This window comes from Triturus cristatus, chromosome 12, assembly GCF_964204655.1.
Source record: "Triturus cristatus chromosome 12, aTriCri1.1, whole genome shotgun sequence".
NCBI lineage: Eukaryota > Metazoa > Chordata > Amphibia > Caudata > Salamandridae > Triturus > Triturus cristatus.
The window spans coordinates 250,298,722-250,322,226 of record NC_140595.1 but is presented as its reverse complement, the minus strand read 5'-3'; positions in this window follow the sequence as shown (position 1 = coordinate 250,322,226).

Here is a 23,505-nt window from a genome sequence, read left to right as displayed (position 1 = left end):
CTTAGACTTGTCCTCTGGCCTAATAGCTAAGGTCTTAACTCTTACTCTGGCCTACTGGTTAAAGTCTTAACTCTTACTCTGGCCTACTGGTTATGGTCTTAACTCTCACTCTGGCCTACTGGTTAAGGTCTTAACTTGTACTCCGGCCTCATAGCTAAGGTCTTAGACTCGTACTCTGGCCTACTGGTTAAGGTCTTAACTCTTACTCTAGCCTAATATCTAAGGTCTTAACTCTTACTCTGGTGAAATAGCTAAGGTCTTAGACTCATACTATGGCCTACAGGTTAAGGTCTTAACTCTTACTCCGGCCTAATAGCTAAGGTCTTAGATTCGTACTTTGGCCTAATGGTTAAGGTCTTATCTCTTACTCTGGCCTACTGGTTAAGGTCTTAACTCTTACTCTGGCCCAACAGCTTAGGTCTTAACTCTTACTCTGGCCTACTGGTTAAAGTCTTAACTCTTTCTCTGGCCTAATAGCTAAGGTCTTAACTCTTACTCTGGCCAAATAGCTAAGGTCTTAGACTCATACTCTGGCCTAATGGTTAAGGTCTTAACTCTTACTCTGGCCTACTGGTTAAGGTCTTAACTCTTACTCTGGCCTAATAGCTAAGGTCTTAGACTCGTACTCTGGCCTACTGGTTAAGGTCTTAACTCTTACTCTGGCCTAATCGCTAAGGTCTTAGACTTGTACTCGGGTCTAATGGTTAAGGTCTTAACTCTTTCTCTGGCCTAATAGCTAAGGTCTTAGACTCGTATTCTGGTCTAATGGTTAAGGTCTTAACTCTTACTCTGGCCTGCTGGTTAAGGTCTTAACTCTTACTCTGGCCTAATAGCTAAGGTCTTAGACATGTACTATGGCCTACAGGTTAAGGACTTAACTCTTACTCTGGCCTACTGGTTAAGGTCTTAACTCTTACTCTGGCCTAATAGCTAAGGTCTTAACTCTTACTCTGGCCTAATAGCTAAGGTCTTAACTCTTACTCTGGCCGAATGTTTAAGGTCTTAGCTCTTACTCTTGCCTAATAGCTAAGGTCTTAACTCTTATTCTGGCCTAATAGCTAAGGTCTTAGACTCGTACTCTGGCCTACTGGTTAAGGTCTTAACTCTTACTCTGGCCTAATAGCTAAAGTCTTGGACTCGTACTCTGGCCTAATGGTTAAGGTCTTAAATCTTACTCTGGCCTACTGGTTAAGGTCTTAACTCTTACTCTGGCCTCATAGCTAAGGTCTTAGACTCGTACTCTGGCCTAATGGTTAAGGTCTTAACTCTTACTTTGGTCTACTGGTTAAGGTCTTAACTCTTACTCTGGCCTAATAGCTAAGGTCTTAGACTCGTAATCTGGCCTCCAGGTTAAGGTCTTAACTCTTACTCTGGCCTAATAGCTAAGGTCTTAAACTCATACTCTGGCCTAATAGCTAAGGTCTTAACTCTTACTCTGGCCTCCTGGTTAAGGTTTTAACTCTTACTCTGGCCTAATAGCTAAGGTCTTAGACTTGTACTCTGGCCTACAGGTTAAGGTCTTAACTCTTACTCTGGCCTAATAGCTAAGGTCTTAAACTCGTACTCTGGCCTAATAGCTAAGGTCTTAACTCTTACTCTGGCCTACTGGTTAAGGTCTTAACTCTTACTCTGTCCTAATATCTAAGGTCTTAACTCTTACTCTGGCCTAACAGCTAAGGTCCTAGACTCGTACTATGGCCTACAGGTTAAGGTCCTAACTCTTACCCTGGCCTACTGGTTAAGGTCTTAACTCTAACTCTGGCCTAATAGATAAGGTCTTAGACTCGTACTCTGGCCTAATAGCTAAGGTCTTAGACTCGTACTCTGGCCTAATGGTTAAGGTCTTAACTCTTACTCTGGCCTACTGGTTAAGGTCTTAACTCTTACTCCGGCCTAATGGTTAAGGTCTTAACTCTTACTCTGGCCTACTGGTTAAGGTCTTAACTCTTACTCTGGCCTAATAGCTAAGGTCTTAACTCTTACTCAGGCCTAATAGCTATGGTCTTAGACTCGTACTCTGGCCTACTGATTAAGGTCTTAACTCTTACTGGCCTAATAGCTAAGGTCTTAGACTCGTACTCTGGCCTACAGGTTCAGGTCTTAACTCTTACTCTGGCCTACTGGTTAAGGTCTTAACTCTTACTCTGGCCTAATAGCTAAGGTCTTAACTCTTCCTCTGGCCTAATAGCTAAGGTCTTAGACTCGTACTCTGGCCTAATGGTTAAGGTCTTAACTCTTACTCTGTCCTAATAGCTAAGGTCTTAACTCTTACTCTGGCCTAATAGCTAAGGTCTTAACCCTTACTCTGGCCTAATAGCTAAGGTCTTAGACTCGTACTCTGGCCTACTGGTTAAGGTCTTAACTCTTACTCTGGCCTACTGGTTAAGGTCTTAACTCTTACTCTGGCCTAATAGCTAAGGTCTTGGACTCGTACTCTGGCCTAATGGTTAAGGTCTTAAATCTTACTCTGGCCTACTGGTTAAGGTCTTAACTCTTACTCTGGCCTAATAGCTAAGGTCTTAACTCTTACTCTGGCCTACTGGTTAAGGTCTTAACTCTTACTTTGGTCTACTGGTTAAGGTCTTAACTCTTTCTCTGGCCTAATAGCTAAGGTCTTAGACTCGTACTCTGGCCTACAGGTTAAGGTCTTAACTCTTACTCTGGCCTAATAGCTAAGGTCTTAAACTCGTACTCTGGCCTAATAGCTAAAGTCTTAACTCTTACTCTGGCCTCCTGGTTAAGGTTTTAACTCTTACTCTGGCCTACTGGTTAAGGTCTTAACTCTTACTCTGGCCTAATAGCTAAGGTCTTAGACTCGTACTCTGGCCTACAGGTTAAGGTCTTAACTCTTACTCTGGCCTAATAGCTAAGGTCTTAGACTCGTACTCTGGCCTAATGGTTAAGGTCTTAACTCTTACTCTGTCCTAACAGCTAAGGTCTTAACTCTTACTCTGGCCTAATAGCTAAGGTCTTAACTCTTACTCTGGCCGAATGGTTAAGATCTTAACTCTTACTCTGGCCTAATAGCTAAGGTCTTAACTCTTATTCTGTCCTAATAGCTAAGGTCTTAGACTCGTACTCTGGCCTACTGGTTAAGGTCTTAAATCTTACTCTGGCCTACTGGTTAAGGTCTTAACTCTTACTCTGGCCTAATAGCTAAGGTTTTAGACTCGTACTCTGGCCTAATGGTTAAGGTCTTAACTCTTACCCTGGCCTAATAGTTAAGGTCTTAGACTTGTCCTCTGGCCTAATAGCTAAGGTCTTAACTCTTACTCTGGCCTACTGGTTAAAGTCTTAACTCTTACTCTGGCCTACTGGTTATGGTCTTAACTCTTACTCTGGCCTACTGGTTAAGGTCTTAACTTGTACTCCGGCCTAATAGCTAAGGTCTTAGACTCGTACTCTGGCCTACTGGTTAAGGTCTTAACTCTTACTCTGGCCTAATATCTAAGGTCTTAACTCTTACTCTGGCCAAATAGCTAAGGTCTTAGACTCGTACTATGGCCTACAGGTTAAGGTCTTAACTCTTACTCCGGCCTAATAGCTAAGGTCTTAGACTCGTACTCTGGCCTAATCGTTAAGGTCTTATCTCTTACTCTGGCCTACTGGTTAAGGTCTTAACTCATACTCTGGCCCAACAGCTTAGGTCTTAACTCTTACTCTGGCCTAATGGTTAAAGTCTTAACTCTTTCTCTGGCCTAATAGCTAAGGTCTTAACTCTTACTCTGGCCTAATAGCTAAGGTCTTAGACTCATACTCTGGCCTAATGGTTAAGGTCTTAACTCTTACTCTGGCCTACTGGTTAAGGTCTTAACTCTTACTCTGGCCTAATAGCTAAGGTCTTAGACTCGTACTCTGGCCCAATGGTTAAGGTCTTAACTCTTACTCTGGCCTAATAGCTAAGGTCTTAACTCTTACTCTGGCCTAATAGCTAAGGTCTTAGACTCGTACTCTGGCCTACTGGTTAAGGTCTTAACTCTTACTCTGGCCTAATCGCTAAGGTCTTAGACTTGTACTCTGGTCTAATGGTTAAGGTCTTAACTCTTACTCTGGCCTAATAGCTAAGGTCTTAGACTCGTATTCTGGTCTAATGGTTAAGGTCTTAACTCTTACTCTGGCCTGCTGGTTAAGGTCTTAACTCTTACTCTGGCCTAATAGCTAAGGTCTTAGACATGTACTATGGCCTACAGGTTAAGGACTTAACTCTTACTCTGGCCTACTGGTTAAGGTCTTAACTCTTACTCTGGCCTAATAGCTAAGGTCTTAACTCTTACTCTGGCCGAATGGTTAAGGTCTTAACTCTTACTCTGGCCTAATAGCTAAGGTCTTAACTCTTATTCTGGCCTAATAGCTAACATCTTAGACTCGTACTCTGGCCTACTGGTTAAGGTCTTAACTCTTACTCTGGCCTACTGGTTAAGGTCTTAACTCTTACTCTGGCCTAATAGCTAAGGTCTTGGACTCGTACTCTGGCCTAATAGTTAAGGTCTTAAATCTTACTCTGGCCTACTGGTTAAGGTCTTAACTCTTACTCTGGCCTCATAGCTAAGGTCTTAGACTCGTACTCTGGCCTAATGGTTAAGGTCTTAACTCTTACTCTGGCCTACGGGTTAAGGTCTTAACTCTTACTTTGGTCTACTGGTTAAGGTCTTAACTCTTACTCTGGCCTAATAGCTAAGGTCTTAAACTCGTACTCTGGCCTAATAGCTAAGGTCTTAACTCTTACTCTGGCCTCCTGGTTAAGGTTTTAACTCTTACTCTGGCCTAATAGCTAAGGTCTTAGACTCGAACTCTGGCCTACAGGTTAAGGTCTTAACTCTTACTCTGGCCTAATAGCTAAGGTCTTAAACTCGTACTCTGGCCTAATAGCTAAGGTCTTAACTCTTACTCTGGCCTACTGGTTAAGGTCTTAACTCTTACTCTGGCCTAATAGCTAAGGTCTTAGATTTGTACTCTGGCCTAATGGTTAAGGTCTTAACTCTAACTCTGTCCTAATATCTAAGGTCTTAACTCTTACTCTGGCCTAACAGCTAAGGTCCTAGACTCGTACTATGGCCTACAGGTTAAGGTCTTAACTCTTACCCTGGCCTACTGGTTAAGGTCTTAACTCTAACTCTGGCCTAATAGATAAGGTCTTAGACTCGTACTCTGGCCTAATAGCTAAGGTCTTAGACTCGTACTCTGGCCTAATGGTTAAGGTCTTAACTCTTACTCTGGGCTACTGGTTAAGGTCTTAACTCTTACTCCGGCCTAATGGTTAAGGTCTTAACTCTTACTCTGGCCTACTGGTTAAGGTCTTAACTCTTACTCTGGCCTAATAGCAAAGGTCTTAGAATCGTACTATGGCCTACAGGTTAAAGTCTTAACTCTTTCTCTGGCCTAATAGCTAAGGTCTTAACTCTTACTCTGGCCTAATAGCTAAGGTCTTAGACTCGTATTCTGGCCTAATGGTTAAGATCTTAACTCTTACTCTGGCCTAATAGCTAAGGTCTTAGACTCGTACTCTGGCCTACTGGTTAAGGTCTTAACTCTTACTCTGGCCTAATCGCTAAGGTCTTAGACTTGTACTCTGGTCTAATGGTTAAGGTCTTAACTCTTACTCTGGCCTAATAGCTAAGGTCTTAGACTCGTACTCTGGTCTAATGGTTAAGGTCTTAACTCTTACTCTGGCCTGCTGGTTAAGGTCTTAACTCTTACTCTGGCCTAATAGCTAAGGTCTTAGACATGTACTATTGCCTACAGGTTAAGGTCTAAACTCTTACTCTGGCCTACTGGTTAAGGTCTTAACTCTTACTCTGGCCTAATAGCTAAGGTCTAAACTCTTACTCTGGCCTCATAGCTAAGGTCTTAACTCTTACTCTGGCCGAATGGTTAAGGTCTTTACTCTTACTCTGGCCTAATAGCTAAGGTCTTAACTCTTACTCTGTCCTAATAGCTAAGGTCTTAACTCTTACTCTGGCCTAATAGCTAAGGTCTTAACTCTTACTCTGGCCGAATGGTTAAGGTCTTAACTCTTACTCTGGCCTAATAGCTAAGGTCTTAACTCTTACTCTGGCCTAATAGCTAAGGTCTTAACTCTTACTCTGGCCGAATGGTTAAGGTCTTAACTCTTACTCTGTCCTAATAGCTAAGGTCTTAACTCTTACTCTGGCCTACAGGTTAAGGTCTTAATTCTTACTCTGGCCTAATAGCTAAGGTCCTAACTCTTACTCTGGCCTAATGGCTAAGGTCTTAGACTCATACACTGGCCTACTGGTTAAGGTCTTAACTCTAACTTTGGTCTACTGGTTAAGGTCTTAACTCTTACTCTGGCCTAATAGCTAAGGTCTTAGACTCGTACTCTGGCCTACAGGTTAAGGTCTTAACTCTTACTCTGGCCTAATAGCTAAGGTCTTAAACTCATACTCTGGCCTAATAGCTAAGGTCTTAACTCTTACTCTGGCCTCCTGGTTAAGGTTTTAACTCTTACTCTGGCCTAATAGCTAAGGTCTTAGACTCGTACTCTGGCCTACTGGTTAAGGTCTTAACTCTTACTCTGGCCTACTGGTTAAGGCCTTAACTATTACTCTGGCCTAATAGCTAAGGTCTTAACTCTTAATCTGGCCTAATAGATAAGGTCTTAGACTCGTACTGTGGCCTAATGGTTAAGGTCTTAACTCTTACTCTGGCCTACTGGTTAAGGTCTTAACTCTTACTCTGGCCTAATAGCTAAGGTCTTAACTCTTACTCAGGCCTAATAGCTAAGGTCTTAGACTCGTACTCTGGCCTACTGGTTAAGGTCTTAACTCTTACTGGCCTAATAGCTAAGGTCTTAGACTCGTACTCTGGCCTACAGGTTCAGGTCTTAACTCTTACTCTGGCCTACTGGTTAAGGTCTTAACTCTTACTCTGGCCTAATAGCTAAGGTCTTAACTCTTACTCTGGCCTAATAGCTAAGGTCTTAGACTCGTACTCTGGCCTAATGGTTAAGTTCTTAACTCTTACTCTGGCCTAATAGCTAAGGTCTTAACTCTTACTCTGGCCTAATAACTAAGGTCTTAACTCTTACTCTGGCCGAATGGTTAAGGTCTTAACTCTTACTCTGGCCTAATAGCTAAGGTCTTAACTCTTACTCTGGCCTAATAGCTAAGGTCTTAGACTCGTACTCTGGCATACTGGTTAAGGTCTTAACTCTTACTCTGGCCTACTGGTTAAGGTCTTAACTCTTACTCTGGCCTAATAGCTAAGGTCTTGGACTCGTACTCTGACCTAATGGTTAAGGTCTTAAATCTTACTCTGGCCTACTGGTTAAGGTCTTAACTCTTACTCTGGCCTAATAGCTAAGGTCTAAGACTCGTACTCTGGCCTACTGGTTAAGGTCTTAACTCTTACTCTGGGCTAATAGCTAAGGTCTTAACTCTTACTCTGGCCTAATAGCTAAGGTCGTAACTCTTACTCTGGCCTAATAGCTGATGTCTTAGGCTCGTACTCTGGCCTACTGGTTAAGGCCTTAACTCTTACTCTGGCCTAATTGCTAAGGTCTTAACTCTTACTCTGGCCTAATAGATAAGGTCTTAGACTCGTACTGTGGCCTAATGGTTAAGGTCTTAACTCTTACTCTGGCCTACTGGTTAAGGTCTTAACTCTTACTCTGGCCTAATAGCTAAGGTCTTAACTCTTACGCAGGCCTAATAGCTAAGGTCTTAGACTCGTACTCTGGCCTACTGGTTAAGGTCTTAACTCTTACTGGCCTAATAGCTAAGGTCTTAGACTCGTACTCTGGCCTACAGGTTCAGCTCTTAACTCTTACTCTGGCCTACTGGTTAAGGTCTTAACTCTTACTCTGGCCTAATAGCTAAGGTCTTAACTCTTCCTCTGGCCTAATAGCTAAGGTCTTAGACTTGTACTCTGCCCTAATGGTTAAGGTCTTAACTCTTACTCTGGCCTAATAGCTAAGGTCTTAAACTCGTACTCTGGCCTAATAGCTAAGGTCTTAACTCTTACTCTGGCCTACTGGTTAAGGTCTTATCTCTTACTCTGGCCTAATAGCTAAGGTCTTAACTCTTACTCAGGCCTAATAGCTAAGGTCTTAGACTCATACTCTGGCCTACTGGTTAAGGTCTTAACTCTTACTGGCCTAATAGCTAAGGTCTTAGACTCATACTATGGCCTACAGGTTAAGGTCTTAACTCTTACTCCGGCCTAATAGCTAAGGTCTTAGATTCGTACTTTGGCCTAATGGTTAAGGTCTTATCTCTTACTCTGGCCTACTGGTTAAGGTCTTAACTCTTACTCTGGCCCAACAGCTTAGGTCTTAACTCTTACTCTGGCCTACTGGTTAAAGTCTTAACTCTTTCTCTGGCCTAATAGCTAAGGTCTTAACTCTTACTCTGGCCAAATAGCTAAGGTCTTAGACTCATACTCTGGCCTAATGGTTAAGGTCTTAACTCTTACTCTGGCCTACTGGTTAAGGTCTTAACTCTTACTCTGGCCTAATAGCTAAGGTCTTAGACTCGTACTCTGGCCTACTGGTTAAGGTCTTAACTCTTACTCTGGCCTAATCGCTAAGGTCTTAGACTTGTACTCTGGTCTAATGGTTAAGGTCTTAACTCTTACTCTGTCCTAATATCTAAGGTCTTAACTCTTACTCTGGCCTAACAGCTAAGGTCCTAGACTCGTACTATGGCCTACAGGTTAAGGTCTTAACTCTTACCCTGGCCTACTGGTTAAGGTCTTAACTCTAACTCTGGCCTAATAGATAAGGTCTTAGACTCGTACTCTGGCCTAATAGCTAAGGTCTTAGACTCGTACTCTGGCCTAATGGTTAAGGTCTTAACTCTTACTCTGGCCTACTGGTTAAGGTCTTAACTCTTACTCCGGCCTAATGGTTAAGGTCTTAACTCTTACTCTGGCCTACTGGTTAAGGTCTTAACTCTTACTCTGGCCTAATAGCAAAGGTCTTAGAATCGTACTATGGCCTACAGGTTAAAGTCTTAACTCTTTCTCTGGCCTAATAGCTAAGGTCTTAACTCTTACTCTGGCCTAATAGCTAAGGTCTTAGACTCGTATTCTGGCCTAATGGTTAAGATCTTAACTCTTACTCTGGCCTAATAGCTAAGGTCTTAGACTCGTACTCTGGCCTACTGGTTAAGGTCTTAACTCTTACTCTGGCCTACTGGTTAAGGTCTTAACTCTTACTCTGGCCTAATAGCTAAGGTCTTAACTCTTACTCTGGCCTAATAGCTAAGGTCTTAGACTCGTACTCTGGCCTAAGGGTTAAGGTCTTAACTCTTACTCTGTCCTAATAGCTAAGGTCTAAACTCTTACTCTGGCCTAATAGCTAAGGTCTTAACTCTTACTCTGGCCGAATGGTTAAGGTCTTTACTCTTACTCTGGCCTAATAGCTAAGGTCTTAACTCTTACTCTGTCCTAATAGCTAAGGTCTTAACTCTTACTCTGGCCTAATAGCTAAGGTCTTAACTCTTACTCTGGCCGAATGGTTAAGGTCTTAACTCTTACTCTGGCCTAATAGCTAAGGTCTTAACTCTTACTCTGGCCTAATAGCTAAGGTCTTAACTCTTACTCTGGCCGAATGGTTAAGGTCTTAACTCTTACTCTGGCCTACTGGTTAAGGTCTTAACTCTAACTTTGGTCTACTGGTTAAGGTCTTAACTCTTACTCTGGCCTAATAGCTAAGGTCTTAGACTCGTACTCTGGCCTACAGGTTAAGGTCTTAACTCTTACTCAGGCCTAATAGCTAAGGTCTTAAACTCATACTCTGGCCTAATAGCTAAGGTCTTAACTCTTACTCTGGCCTCCTGGTTAAGGTTTTAACTCTTACTCTGGCCTAATAGCTAAGGTCTTAGACTCGTACTCTGGCCTACTGGTTAAGGTCTTAACTCTTACTCTGGCCTACTGGTTAAGGCCTTAACTATTACTCTGGCCTAATAGCTAAGGTCTTAACTCTTAATCTGGCCTAATAGATAAGGTCTTAGACTCGTACTGTGGCCTAATGGTTAAGGTCTTAACTCTTACTCTGGCCTACTGGTTAAGGTCTTAACTCTTACTCTGGCCTAATAGCTAAGGTCTTAACTCTTACTCAGGCCTAATAGCTAAGGTCTTAGACTCGTACTCTGGCCTACTGGTTAAGGTCTTAACTCTTACTGGCCTAATAGCTAAGGTCTTAGACTCGTACTCTGGCCTACAGGTTCAGGTCTTAACTCTTACTCTGGCCTACTGGTTAAGGTCTTAACTCTTACTCTGGCCTAATAGCTAAGGTCTTAACTCTTACTCTGGCCTAATAGCTAAGGTCTTAGACTCGTACTCTGGCCTAATGGTTAAGTTCTTAACTCTTACTCTGGCCTAATAGCTAAGGTCTTAACTCTTACTCTGGCCTAATAACTAAGGTCTTAACTCTTACTCTGGCTGAATGGTTAAGGTCTTAACTCTTACTCTGGCCTAATAGCTAAGGTCTTAACTCTTACTCTGGCCTAATAGCTAAGGTCTTAGACTCGTACTCTGGCATACTGGTTAAGGTCTTAACTCTTACTCTGGCCTACTGGTTAAGGTCTTAACTCTTACTCTGGCCTAATAGCTAAGGTCTTGGACTCGTACTCTGACCTAATGGTTAAGGTCTTAAATCTTACTCTGGCCTACTGGTTAAGGTCTTAACTCTTACTCTGGCCTAATAGCTAAGGTCTAAGACTCGTACTCTGGCCTACTGGTTAAGGTCTTAACTCTTACTCTGGGCTAATAGCTAAGGTCTTAACTCTTACTCTGGCCTAATAGCTAAGGTCGTAACTCTTACTCTGGCCTAATAGCTAACGTCTTAGGCTCGTACTCTGGCCTACTGGTTAAGGTCTTAACTCTTACTCTGGCCTACTGGTTAAGGCCTTAACTCTTACTCTGGCCTAATTGCTAAGGTCTTAACTCTTACTCTGGCCTAATAGATAAGGTCTTAGACTCGTACTGTGGCCTAATGGTTAAGGTCTTAACTCTTACTCTGGCCTACTGGTTAAGGTCTTAACTCTTACTCTGGCCTAATAGCTAAGGTCTTAACTCTTACGCAGGCCTAATAGCTAAGGTCTTAGACTCGTACTCTGGCCTACTGGTTAAGGTCTTAACTCTTACTGGCCTAATAGCTAAGGTCTTAGACTCGTACTCTGGCCTACAGGTTCAGCTCTTAACTCTTACTCTGGCCTACTGGTTAAGGTCTTAACTCTTACTCTGGCCTAATAGCTAAGGTCTTAACTCTTCCTCTGGCCTAATAGCTAAGGTCTTAGACTCGTACTCTGGCCTAATGGTTAAGGTCTTAACTCTTACTCTGGCCTAATTGCTAAGGTCTTAAACTCGTACTCTGGCCTAATAGCTAAGGTCTTAACTCTTACTCTGGCCTACTGGTTAAGGTCTTATCTCTTACTCTGGCCTAATAGCTAAGGTCTTAACTCTTACTCAGGCCTAATAGCTAAGGTCTTAGACTCGTACTCTGGCCTACTGGTTAAGGTCTTAACTCTTACTGGCCTAATAGCTAAGGTCTTAGACTCGTACTCTGGCCTACAGGTTCAGGTCTTAACTCTTACTCTGGCCTACTGGTTAAGGTCTTAACTCTTACTCTGGCCTAATAGCTAAGGTCTTAACTCCTACTCTGGCCTAATAGCTAAGGTCTTAGACTCGTACTCTGGCCTAATGGTTAAGGTCTTAACTCTTACTCTGGCCTAATAGCTAAGGTCTTAACTCTTACTCTGGCCTAATAGCTAAGGTCTTAACTCTTACTCTGGCGAAATAGCTAAGGTCTTAGACTCATACTATGGCCTACAGGTTAAGGTCTTAACTCTTACTCCGGCCTAATAGCTAAGGTCTTAGATTCGTACTTTGGCCTAATGGTTAAGGTCTTATCTCTTACTCTGGCCTACTGGTTAAGGTCTTAACTCTTACTCTGGCCCAACAGCTTAGGTCTTAACTCTTACTCTGGCCTACTGGTTAAAGTCTTAACTCTTTCTCTGGCCTAATAGCTAAGGTCTTAACTCTTACTCTGGCCAAATAGCTAAGGTCTTAGACTCATACTCTGGCCTAATGGTTAAGGTCTTAACTCTTACTCTGGCCTACTGGTTAAGGTCTTAACTCTTACTCTGGCCTAATAGCTAAGGTCTTAGACTCGTACTCTGGCCTACTGGTTAAGGTCTTAACTCTTACTCTGGCCTAATCGCTAAGGTCTTAGACTTGTACTCTGGTCTAATGGTTAAGGTCTTAACTCTTACTCTGGGCTAATAGCTAAGGTCTTAACTCTTACTCTGGCCTAATAGCTAAGGTCGTAACTCTTACTCTGGCCTAATAGCTAACGTCTTAGGCTCGTACTCTGGCCTACTGGTTAAGGTCTTAACTCTTACTCTGGCCTACTGGTTAAGGCCTTAACTCTTACTCTGGCCTAATTGCTAAGGTCTTAACTCTTACTCTGGCCTAATAGATAAGGTCTTAGACTCGTACTGTGGCCTAATGGTTAAGGTCTTAACTCTTACTCTGGCCTACTGGTTAAGGTCTTAACTCTTACTCTGGCCTAATAGCTAAGGTCTTAACTCTTACGCAGGCCTAATAGCTAAGGTCTTAGACTCGTACTCTGGCCTACTGGTTAAGGTCTTAACTCTTACTGGCCTAATAGCTAAGGTCTTAGACTCGTACTCTGGCCTACAGGTTCAGCTCTTAACTCTTACTCTGGCCTACTGGTTAAGGTCTTAACTCTTACTCTGGCCTAATAGCTAAGGTCTTAACTCTTCCTCTGGCCTAATAGCTAAGGTCTTAGACTCGTACTCTGGCCTAATGGTTAAGGTCTTAACTCTTACTCTGGCCTAATTGCTAAGGTCTTAAACTCGTACTCTGGCCTAATAGCTAAGGTCTTAACTCTTACTCTGGCCTACTGGTTAAGGTCTTATCTCTTACTCTGGCCTAATAGCTAAGGTCTTAACTCTTACTCAGGCCTAATAGCTAAGGTCTTAGACTCGTACTCTGGCCTACTGGTTAAGGTCTTAACTCTTACTGGCCTAATAGCTAAGGTCTTAGACTCGTACTCTGGCCTACAGGTTCAGGTCTTAACTCTTACTCTGGCCTACTGGTTAAGGTCTTAACTCTTACTCTGGCCTAATAGCTAAGGTCTTAACTCCTACTCTGGCCTAATAGCTAAGGTCTTAGACTCGTACTCTGGCCTAATGGTTAAGGTCTTAACTCTTACTCTGGCCTAATAGCTAAGGTCTTAACTCTTACTCTGGCCTAATAGCTAAGGTCTTAACTCTTACTCTGGCGAAATAGCTAAGGTCTTAGACTCATACTATGGCCTACAGGTTAAGGTCTTAACTCTTACTCCGGCCTAATAGCTAAGGTCTTAGATTCGTACTTTGGCCTAATGGTTAAGGTCTTATCTCTTACTCTGGCCTACTGGTTAAGGTCTTAACTCTTACTCTGGCCCAACAGCTTAGGTCTTAACTCTTACTCTGGCCTACTGGTTAAAGTCTTAACTCTTTCTCTGGCCTAATAGCTAAGGTCTTAACTCTTACTCTGGCCAAATAGCTAAGGTCTTAGACTCATACTCTGGCCTAATGGTTAAGGTCTTAACTCTTACTCTGGCCTACTGGTTAAGGTCTTAACTCTTACTCTGGCCTAATAGCTAAGGTCTTAGACTCGTACTCTGGCCTACTGGTTAAGGTCTTAACTCTTACTCTGGCCTAATCGCTAAGGTCTTAGACTTGTACTCTGGTCTAATGGTTAAGGTCTTAACTCATTCTCTGGCCTAATAGCTAAGGTTTTAGACTCGTATTCTGGTCTAATGGTTAAGGTCTTAACTCTTACTCTGGCCTGCTGGTTAAGGTCTTAACTCTTACTCTGGCCTAATAGCTAAGGTCTTAGACATGTACTATGGCCTACAGGTTAAGGACTTAACTCTTACTCTGGCCTACTGGTTAAGGTCTTAACTCTTACTCTGGCCTAATAGCTAAGGTCTTAACTCTTACTCTGGCCTAATAGCTAAGGTCTTAACTCTTACTCTGGCCGAATGTTTAAGGTCTTAACTCTTACTCTGGCCTAATAGCTAAGGTCTTAACTCTTATTCTAGCCTAATAGCTAAGGTCTTAGACTCGTACTCTGGCCTACTGGTTAAGGTCTTAACTCTTACTCTGGCCTAATAGCTAAAGTCTTGGACTCGTACTCTGGCCTAATGGTTAAGGTCTTAAATCTTACTCTGGCCTACTGGTTAAGGTCTTAACTCTTACTCTGGCCTCATAGCTAAGGTCTTAGACTCGTACTCTGGCCTAATGGTTAAGGTCTTAACTCTTACTTTGGTCTACTGGTTAAGGTCTTAACTCTTACTCTGGCCTAATAGCTAAGGTCTTAGACTCGTACTCTGGCCTACAGGTTAAGGTCTTAACTCTTACTCTGGCCTAATAGCTAGGGTCCCGCTTCGCCTGGAGTGCTGTCAGACGCTGAGGGGTGCTCTGCCCTGTTGTCATCGAGGAGGGGGCTGCTTGTTGCCGTTCTTGCCTGCGGGGAGTCGAGGAGGGCTGTAGCACGACGCGGGACTCTGTGTCCCAGGATTCCGTGCTCTCTGCCACCTGTGCTCGCTCCACGCCCACCCGCCCCGGACAGTTCTTAAATCCTCGCGGAACCCGCTGGCGCGGGTCCCGCTTCGCCTGGAGTGCTGTCAGACGCTGAGGGGTGCTCTGCCCTGTTGTCATCGAGGAGGGGGCTGCTTGTTGCCGTTCTTGCCTGCGGGGAGTCGAGGAGGGCTGTAGCACGACGCGGGACTCTGTGTCCCAGGATTCCGTGCTCTCTCCCACCTGTGCTCGCTCCACGCCCACCCGCCCCGGACAGTTCTTAAATCCTCGCGGAACCCGCTGGCGCGGGTCCCGCTTCGCCTGGAGTGCTGTCAGACGCTGAGGGGTGCTCTGCCCTGTTGTCATCGAGGAGGGGGCTGCTTGTTGCCGTTCTTGCCTGCGGGGAGTCGAGGAGGGCTGTAGCACGACGCGGGACTCTGTGTCCCAGGATTCCGTGCTCTCTGCCACCTGTGCTCGCTCCACGCCCACCCGCCTCAGCCCTACCATCCCTCATAAAGGAGGAGGCGATATCCGCTACGCGGGACGCGCCGGACGAAGCCCGGACAAAGGGCGGACCGTCTGAGGCCGTCAGAGGCAGAAGGAGGCTGGGCTGGGCCACGTCCTTTGTTTCTGCTAGACCTGTGAGTACATATTCCGGTTTCGTACCCACTAAACTATGTCTACCCGTTCTGGTAAACTGTTAAGGAATGAAGGCGTAAGGGGGCCAAATGCAGCAAGCCCCATTATTGGAACTATGGACCGCTTCATTACCAGGGTGGCGGCGGTGATTGATAAGGAGATTGCAATGTCTGAGCGGCGTTTATCTGAGGTCTACCTCCCTTCGAGACGTTCATCCCTGGGGGGCGATGCTCAATCATCACTTATAACTGCCAGTACCCAGTTCCAGGGCGATACTGCGTCTAGTGTTTTTGGTACTTCCTCAAACCCACCCCAGTTGGTTGACATTGAACAAAATATAGGCAGGCTAGAAAGTTTGGCTGCTCTTTTTCCAATAGTCACCAGGGAGCCTGATGGTCTTGGTAAACTGATTGCATCATCGTCCATCAATACCCCAAGTGAAGCCATTAGTGTCGTGGAACCTTTATTATCGTCCACCTCGCACTTGGGATTACCAGAAGGGGAGATAGTTAGGTCCCCCAATAATTCCCAAACAACCATCATTAGACAGGAGAATAGGCCCTTAAGCAAAAAGGTTCGTAAACATAAAAGGGGCTGCCCAGTTAGACAGGCCGCGCTTTATCAAAATTCAAGAAAGCCTTTTGGAGTGGGTATGAGAACTACAAGGGCCAAAGCTATAGTGAATAAACTGGCCATACCTGGGGATGTTGTAAACTCTCCTGAGGAGTCACACTCTGGCCCAAATAGTGCGAAACTTTTAAAGTTTACGGACTTAGCAACGGTAGAAAATATTCTTGAGAAGGTCTATAGACTCTTGAATCCGTTGCTAACTCAAGTTAAAGGCCTTGGGGATAGGATTGACAAACTCGAGCAATCAACCCTTGACGGCTTTCACTCACTTAAAGTAGCAGTTAAACAAACAAGTAGAGTGACCGAAGCTAAGAACCTGGTTGCAAGCGGAAACGTGCCTTCATCTCAGCGAGCCTCTAAGCATCCACTATGTTGTGAGAAGGGAGCTTCTAATAGTCCATCTACCCTAGCTTCCACATCTATTCCAAGTCCCAAAGCAGGACTCCAGCAAAAGGGTTCTCAAACCCAGTTAGAGCCCGATAAAAATAAGCCTAAGTCTCCCCGACAGAAGCAGCCACAGGTAGTGAGTGGCATAATGGAAATTCCTAAAAAACAAGGGGCATGTACCAACTCTAGCGGGTTAGCCTTAGAGAAATCCCCTAGGCCCGTCCCCCATCCTACCACTAGATCAACCCTTTCACTTGCCTCTAGTAAACAAGTACGACAAATTCCCCCAGTAAACCTTCCACCAGACTGTCAACCCTTTGCGGCAGTCATGGTTAATGTGCCTCCTTTAAAGGACGGCCAGTTGGAAAATCATCAATCACTTAAGAATAAGTGTATCCACTGGCTAAAGGCAAATAAGCCAATCCCGCTAGGTGTGGATGGCATTATACTGAGTGTCCGTAGAGTGGACTGGGTTGGACACGGGGAAAAAACACAGGAGGGGGACTGTATAATTGTAAATTTCCAAGACCCAAGAGTGGTACCATCGATTTGTACCCCTGTTCCTAATATGGGGGTCCCGGGGGTTAAAGTGGTAGACCTTTCCTTCTTTTACCCCAGGCAAATCATTGACTTTACCGGTGGAAGCTTAAGTCCCCCTGTTCTTGTCCAGAATAGGAATGGGGTTTCAGGGGACACCAGGGAGAAACATTTGTGGCCGGCGGGACCCATTTGACTGGAAGTTGGGCAGAGAGTAGATTTAGTGGAAATATTATCACTTAGCAAAAGTAATCCTACAAGTGGGATAGGTGACCTTATACCCACCTTGCATGACCCTTGCTGTCCTCACGATTTCCCGAGGAGCTCTACAGGCGGGGACATTCCGGCGCCCTGCAGCACTCCGGCTGTGACGGACCTTGCCTTTAAGGTTTTCATCTGGAATGTCGCGGGGATTGCAGGAAAGCTGCCCCTGCCTGACTTTATTACGCAGGTTGGCGAGCACTCTCTGTGCCTCTTTCAAGAGACATGGAGTTGTGTGCCGGTCCACAGGGTGGGTTTTTCCTCCTATTTCTCCCCTGCGCATGTCTCATCTTCAGGGAGGGGGCGCCCAGCCGGTGGCCTCCTTATCTGGGTTGCGGCATCTCTTGATTGCAGAATTATGGATTTCCCCACAGGTTCTCCTGACATTCAAAACATAACCTTAATAGACCAAAGGGGGAGAGTTGTTTTAAACGTTTATAATGTTTATGCCCGGGGAACCGTGGGCGGGAGAAAGTCTCCTGTAATATCTTTACTCGAGACTTTGTTAAACAACACCCCATATAAGTCTCGTATATTGGTTGCAGGTGATATGAACTGTACGTTCGAGCCTTTGGGTTCGGACGTTTCCCTCGACCAAGAGGAGGAGGACATTAGGTGGGGGATTCCGGCTCTGGAAATCCCACCGATCAAGAGGTGGTCAGAAGTGGCGCTTCAGTTATACTCCCTGAGCCTTGAATTCAATCTAAGGGCTGCTAATGGGAGGACACCCTCGGATAGGCTGGGCGCACACACGTATAATAGGCCCGGACATACCTCTAGGTTAGATTATCTTTTAGTAGACGTGTGTCTATGGCCCTATGTAAAGGACATGCAGGTGGTCCCCTCGGTTGAAAGCGACCACAACCTGCTTTCTTTAAGTATGGCTCAGTGGTGGCGTCACTCAAGTAAGGTTTCTATAAACCAGGTAGCAGCACCACCTGAGGTATCGGAAGTCTCTCCTTGTGGTAGGCGAATTAAATGGGCCAAACTGGTTTTATCAGAGGGGAAGGTAGAAGAAATAAAATCTCTCCTAAACCATACGGTATTAAACCTTGGAACATCCTCGGAAGGTGTGGGCAGAGCGAGTGGGCTCTTTGTCTCCCTGATAGATGCCTTGACTAATGTCTTTACTCTTCACCACAATAAATTGGGTAATAAACTCTCCAAAAAACCCCTCGATGGTTGGTATTCCCAACCATGTAGGGTTCTTAAGGCTAAGTTAGTTGAGGCGATCAAAGCTAAGTCCCGTCTTGAGATACAGGAAGTAAGGAGGGCCTACAATAACTCTCTTAAACTAGCCAGGAGGGAGTGGGAAGATAAATATTGGGATGACCTGCTCCAGGCCAGCAAAAGTAGAGACCCAAGGGCATTTTGGAAACTTATAAGTGCACGGAAAAGCCCCGATGCACTTATGAGACCCTGTAACATCTCGCCACAAAGCTGGGTAAAGCACTTTGGGTCTTTATACCTCCCTCCAGATGGGGATTGTAATGCGGGGATGGCTCTTATGCATATAATCGAACCTCATGCCTACGATCTCTTTACTCCGCTAGAACTTGAGGGGGTTATAGGGTGGGTAGCCCCACGCAAGGCTGCGGGTCCCGATGGCCTCCCGGGAGACCTTATGAGGGCATACCCAGTGGAATGGGCACGGGTCATAGCAGCGCTACTTAATGACATCATGATGGGAGGGGCAGTACCTGAATCCTGGAAAGGGGCGGTGGTGGTCCCAATTTATAAAAAAGGGTGCAGGGAAGCTCCAGGTAATTACCGACCCATAAGTCTGATCGACTCCACCCAAAAGATAGCAGGTAAAGCTATCCTTGGAAGGATTCTCCATTGGGTGGAGGAGAATAAAATTCTTTCAGACTTTCAGGCAGGTTTTCGGGTTGGAATGGGGACAATTGAGCAGGTGTTTAGGCTGGTATTATTGTGGTGGAAGGTGGTGGAACTAGGCAAGGGCAGCCTTTATCTGGCCTTTATAGACCTGAAGACTGCCTTTGACCTAGTCCCCCGAGAAGATCTTTGGAGGGTACTTCTCGAGCTGGGCTTACCCCCTTACATCTTGTCACTTCTTATCAGCCTTCACGCCCATACCTTTGCCCAGGTCCGTTGGGGTAAAAACGGTGAACTTACTGAGAAGATTCCAGTCTCTAGGGGCGTAAGGCAGGGCTGTGTCTTGGCACCAACCCTATTTTCACTTTATGTGAATGGGGTGGTAAAACATCTCCAGCAAGAACCAGCCGACGCCCCCTGTCTCGGAGGAGTCCGGATCCCCACCCTGCTATTTGCGGACGACACGCTCCTGATTTCGAAGACCCCTCAAGGTCTCCAGAAATTATTCACACGATTTCAGGAGTTCTGTGATGTAAGAGGATTAACAATAAATGTGGATAAAACAAAATATCTAGTCCTAAATCCTCCTAAGAAACTGGGCCGCCCACCGACTCTAAATTCGACCCCCCTAGAGAAAGTAGCCGAATTCGACTACCTTGGCATCCGGATTACGGATAGGATGTCCTGGGCTAGTCATATTGATAAAATGGTCCTCAGTCACAGGAGAGTGGGAGGTGCCCTTATGAGGGAGTTCAGGGCCTCTCCAAGAAGATCACTCACCCCAGTAGTTGATATTTACAAGGCTAAAGTAGTGTCATCAGCCTTGTATGGTGCAGAATTGTGGGGCCACTGTTGTTTGAAAGACCTAGAGACAGCGGAGAGTAAGTTATTGAAATCCCTTATCTCCGTCCCCCTGAGTACTCCATCCGTACCTGTCCGGTTGGACATGGGCTGCAAAAATATTAAAGACCAGGCCCAGCTTCGCCCGCTTTTGTTATGGACAAGAATCTGGAGGGGTGAAGAATTGAAATCTTATGCTGATGCCTTGGGAGAAATTATGAGTTTGGGGGGCTGGGCTAAAATAAAGTGGCTTAGAGATACTAAAAAGCTTTTGGAGAATGTCGGTCTAGGAGGCTGCTGGTCATCACGTTCAGCCCCTACAAAAGAAGTTGTCAAGGCGCATTATTGGAACTGGTGTGCGGAGCGGTTAAATACAACCTCTAATCACTGCAAGTCGACTGTCGCCTTTTTGCAAATTAAAGACACTGTGGCTTTTGAACCCTACCTGGACTTGATAACTCTCCCTTATGACCGAGCCCTTTATTTCAAATTTAGAGTTGGATGCCTCCCCCTAGGTGCATTGGTATCGAGTTGGTCACCTGTGCCCCGCATTTCTCCCAACTGTGCGTGTTGCCCTAGCAAGGCCGAGACTATTGTACATGTATTATTTGTTTGCCCGGACTATGCAAGGCCCAGGAGTGTCTGGTTGAAACCCCTCTGTCGCAATATGGGCACACGTAGTCACCTTGAAGCCCTGCGTATTTTAATTACGGACACTTCCCCCCTTTTAGTGTGCGGAATTGCGAAATTTTTAAAGTGGTCCTGGCTTATTCGCTGCAAGAGATTGTCAGTAGCTGTTTAATTCTTTTTTTAGATAATTTATTATGGGAAATTTATGCCCTTTTTATATTCTTATGAATTTCATACTGGCTTCTTGTAACTGTGATTTTTATGTGTCTATTGTATTTTTTATGTGCTTACAAGATATCTTGCATATCGAATAAAAGCTTATGACACTTGGCTAAGGTCTTAAACTCATACTCTGGCCTAATAGCTAAGGTCTTAACTCTTACTCTGGCCTCCTGGTTAAGGTTTTAACTCTTACTCTGGCCTAATAGCTAAGGTCTTAGACTTGTACTCTGGCCTACAGGTTAAGGTCTTAACTCTTACTCTGGCCTAATAGCTAAGGTCTTAAACTCGTACTCTGGCCTAATAGCTAAGGTCTTAACTCTTACTCTGGCCTACTGGTTAAGGTCTTAACTCTTACTCTGTCCTAATATCTAAGGTCTTAACTCTTACTCTGGCCTAACAGCTAAGGTCCTAGACTCGTACTATGGCCTACAGGTTAAGGTCCTAACTCTTACCCTGGCCTACTGGTTAAGGTCTTAACTCTAACTCTGGCCTAATAGATAAGGTCTTAGACTCGTACTCTGGCCTAATAGCTAAGGTCTTAGACTCGTACTCTGGCCTAATGGTTAAGGTCTTAACTCTTACTCTGGCCTACTGGTTAAGGTCTTAACTCTTACTCCGGCCTAATGGTTAAGGTCTTAACTCTTACTCTGGCCTACTGGTTAAGGTCTTAACTCTTACTCTGGCCTAATAGCTAAGGTCTTAAGTCTTACTCAGACCTAATAGCTATGGTCTTAGACTCGTACTCTGGCCTACTGATTAAGGTCTTAACTCTTACTGGCCTAATAGCTAAGGTCTTAGACTCGTACTCTGGCCTACAGGTTCAGGTCTTAACTCTTACTCTGGCCTACTGGTTAAGGTCTTAACTCTTACTCTGGCCTAATAGCTAAGGTCTTAACTCTTCCTCTGGCCTAATAGCTAAGGTCTTAGACTCGTACTCTGGCCTAATGGTTAAGGTCTTAACTCTTACTCTGGCCTAATAGCTAAGGTCTTAACTCTTACTCTGGCCTAATAGCTAAGGTCTTAGACTCGTACTCTGGCCTACTGGTTAAGGTCTTAACTCTTACTCTGGCCTAATCGCTAAGGTCTTAGACTTGTACTCTGGTCTAATGGTTAAGGTCTTAACTCTTACTCTGGCCTAATAGCTAAGGTCTTAGACTCGTATTCTGGTCTAATGGTTAAGGTCTTAACTCTTACTCTGGCCTGCTGGTTAAGGTCTTAACTCTTACTCTGGCCTAATAGCTAAGGTCTTAGACATGTACTATGGCCTACAGGTTAAGGACTTAACTCTTACTCTGGCCTACTGGTTAAGGTCTTAACTCTTACTCTGGCCTAATAGCTAAGGTCTTAACTCTTACTCTGGCCTAATAGCTAAGGTCTTAACTCTTACTCTGGCCGAATGGTTAAGGTCTTAACTCTTACTCTGGCCTAATAGCTAAGGTCTTAACTCTTATTCTGGCCTAATAGCTAACATCTTAGACTCGTACTCTGGCCTACTGGTTAAGGTCTTAACTCTTACTCTGGCCTACTGGTTAAGGTCTTAACTCTTACTCTGGCCTAATAGCTAAGGTCTTGGACTCGTACTCTGGCCTAATGGTTAAGGTCTTAAATCTTACTCTGGCCTACTGGTTAAGGTCTTAACTCTTACTCTGGCCTCATAGCTGAGGTCTTAGACTCGTACTCTGGCCTAATGGTTAAGGTCTTAACTCTTACTCTGGCCTACGGGTTAAGGTCTTAACTCTTACTTTGGTCTACTGGTTAAGGTCTTAACTCTTACTCTGGCCTAATAGCTAAGGTCTTAGACTCGTACTCTGGCCTACAGGTTAAGGTCTTAACTCTTACTCTGGCCTAATAGCTAAGGTCTTAAACTCGTACTCTGGCCTAATAGCTAAGGTCTTAACTCTTACTCTGGCCTCCTGGTTAAGGTTTTAACTCTTACTCTGGCCTAATAGCTAAGGTCTTAACTCGTACTCTGGCCTAATAGCTAAGGTCTTAACTCTTACTCTGGCCGAATGGTTAAGGTCTTAACTCTTACTCTGTCCTAATAGCTAAGGTCTTAACTCTTACTCTGGCCTACAGGTTAAGGTCTTAATTCTTACTCTGGCCTAATAGCTAAGGTCCTAACTCTTACTCTGGCCTAATAGCTAAGGTCTTAGACTCGTACTCTGGCCTAATGGTTAAGGTCTTAACTCTTACTCTGGCCTAATAGCTAAGGTCTTAACTCTTACTCTGGCCTGAACTGGGGTGGCAGAGTGGGCTAAAGAATGGTGATGGATCAAACCCCAGATCTGTTGACTGGATGTGAGTGTTTGATTGGTTCTGATGCTCCGTCCATCATCACCCCCTTTTGTACCGCTTTAACTCTTACTCTGGCCTACTGGTTAAGGTCTTAACTCTTACTCCGGCCTAATGGTTAAGGTCTTAACTCTTACTCTGGGCTACTGGTTAAGGTCTTAACTCTTACTCTGGCCTAATAGCAAAGGTCTTAGAATCGTACTATGGCCTACAGGTTAAAGTCTTAACTCTTTCTCTGGCCTAATAGCTAAGGTCTTAACTCTTACTCTGGCCTAATAGCTAAGGTCTTAGACTCGTATTCTGGCCTAATGGTTAAGGCCTTAACTCTTACTCTGGCCTAATAGCTAAGGTCTTAGACTCGTACTCTGGCCTACTGGTTAAGGTCTTAACTCTTACTCTGGCCTAATCGCTAAGGTCTTAGACTTGTACTCTGGTCTAATGGTTAAGGTCTTAACTCTTACTCTGGCCTAATAGCTAAGGTCTTAGACTCGTACTCTGGTCTAATGGTTAAGGTCTTAACTCTTACTCTGGCCTGCTGGTTAAGGTCTTAACTCTTACTCTGGCCTAATAGCTAAGGTCTTAGACATGTACTATGGCCTACAGGTTAAGGTCTAAACTCTTACTCTGGCCTACTGGTTAAGGTCTTAACTCTAACTCTGGCCTAATAGCTAAGGTC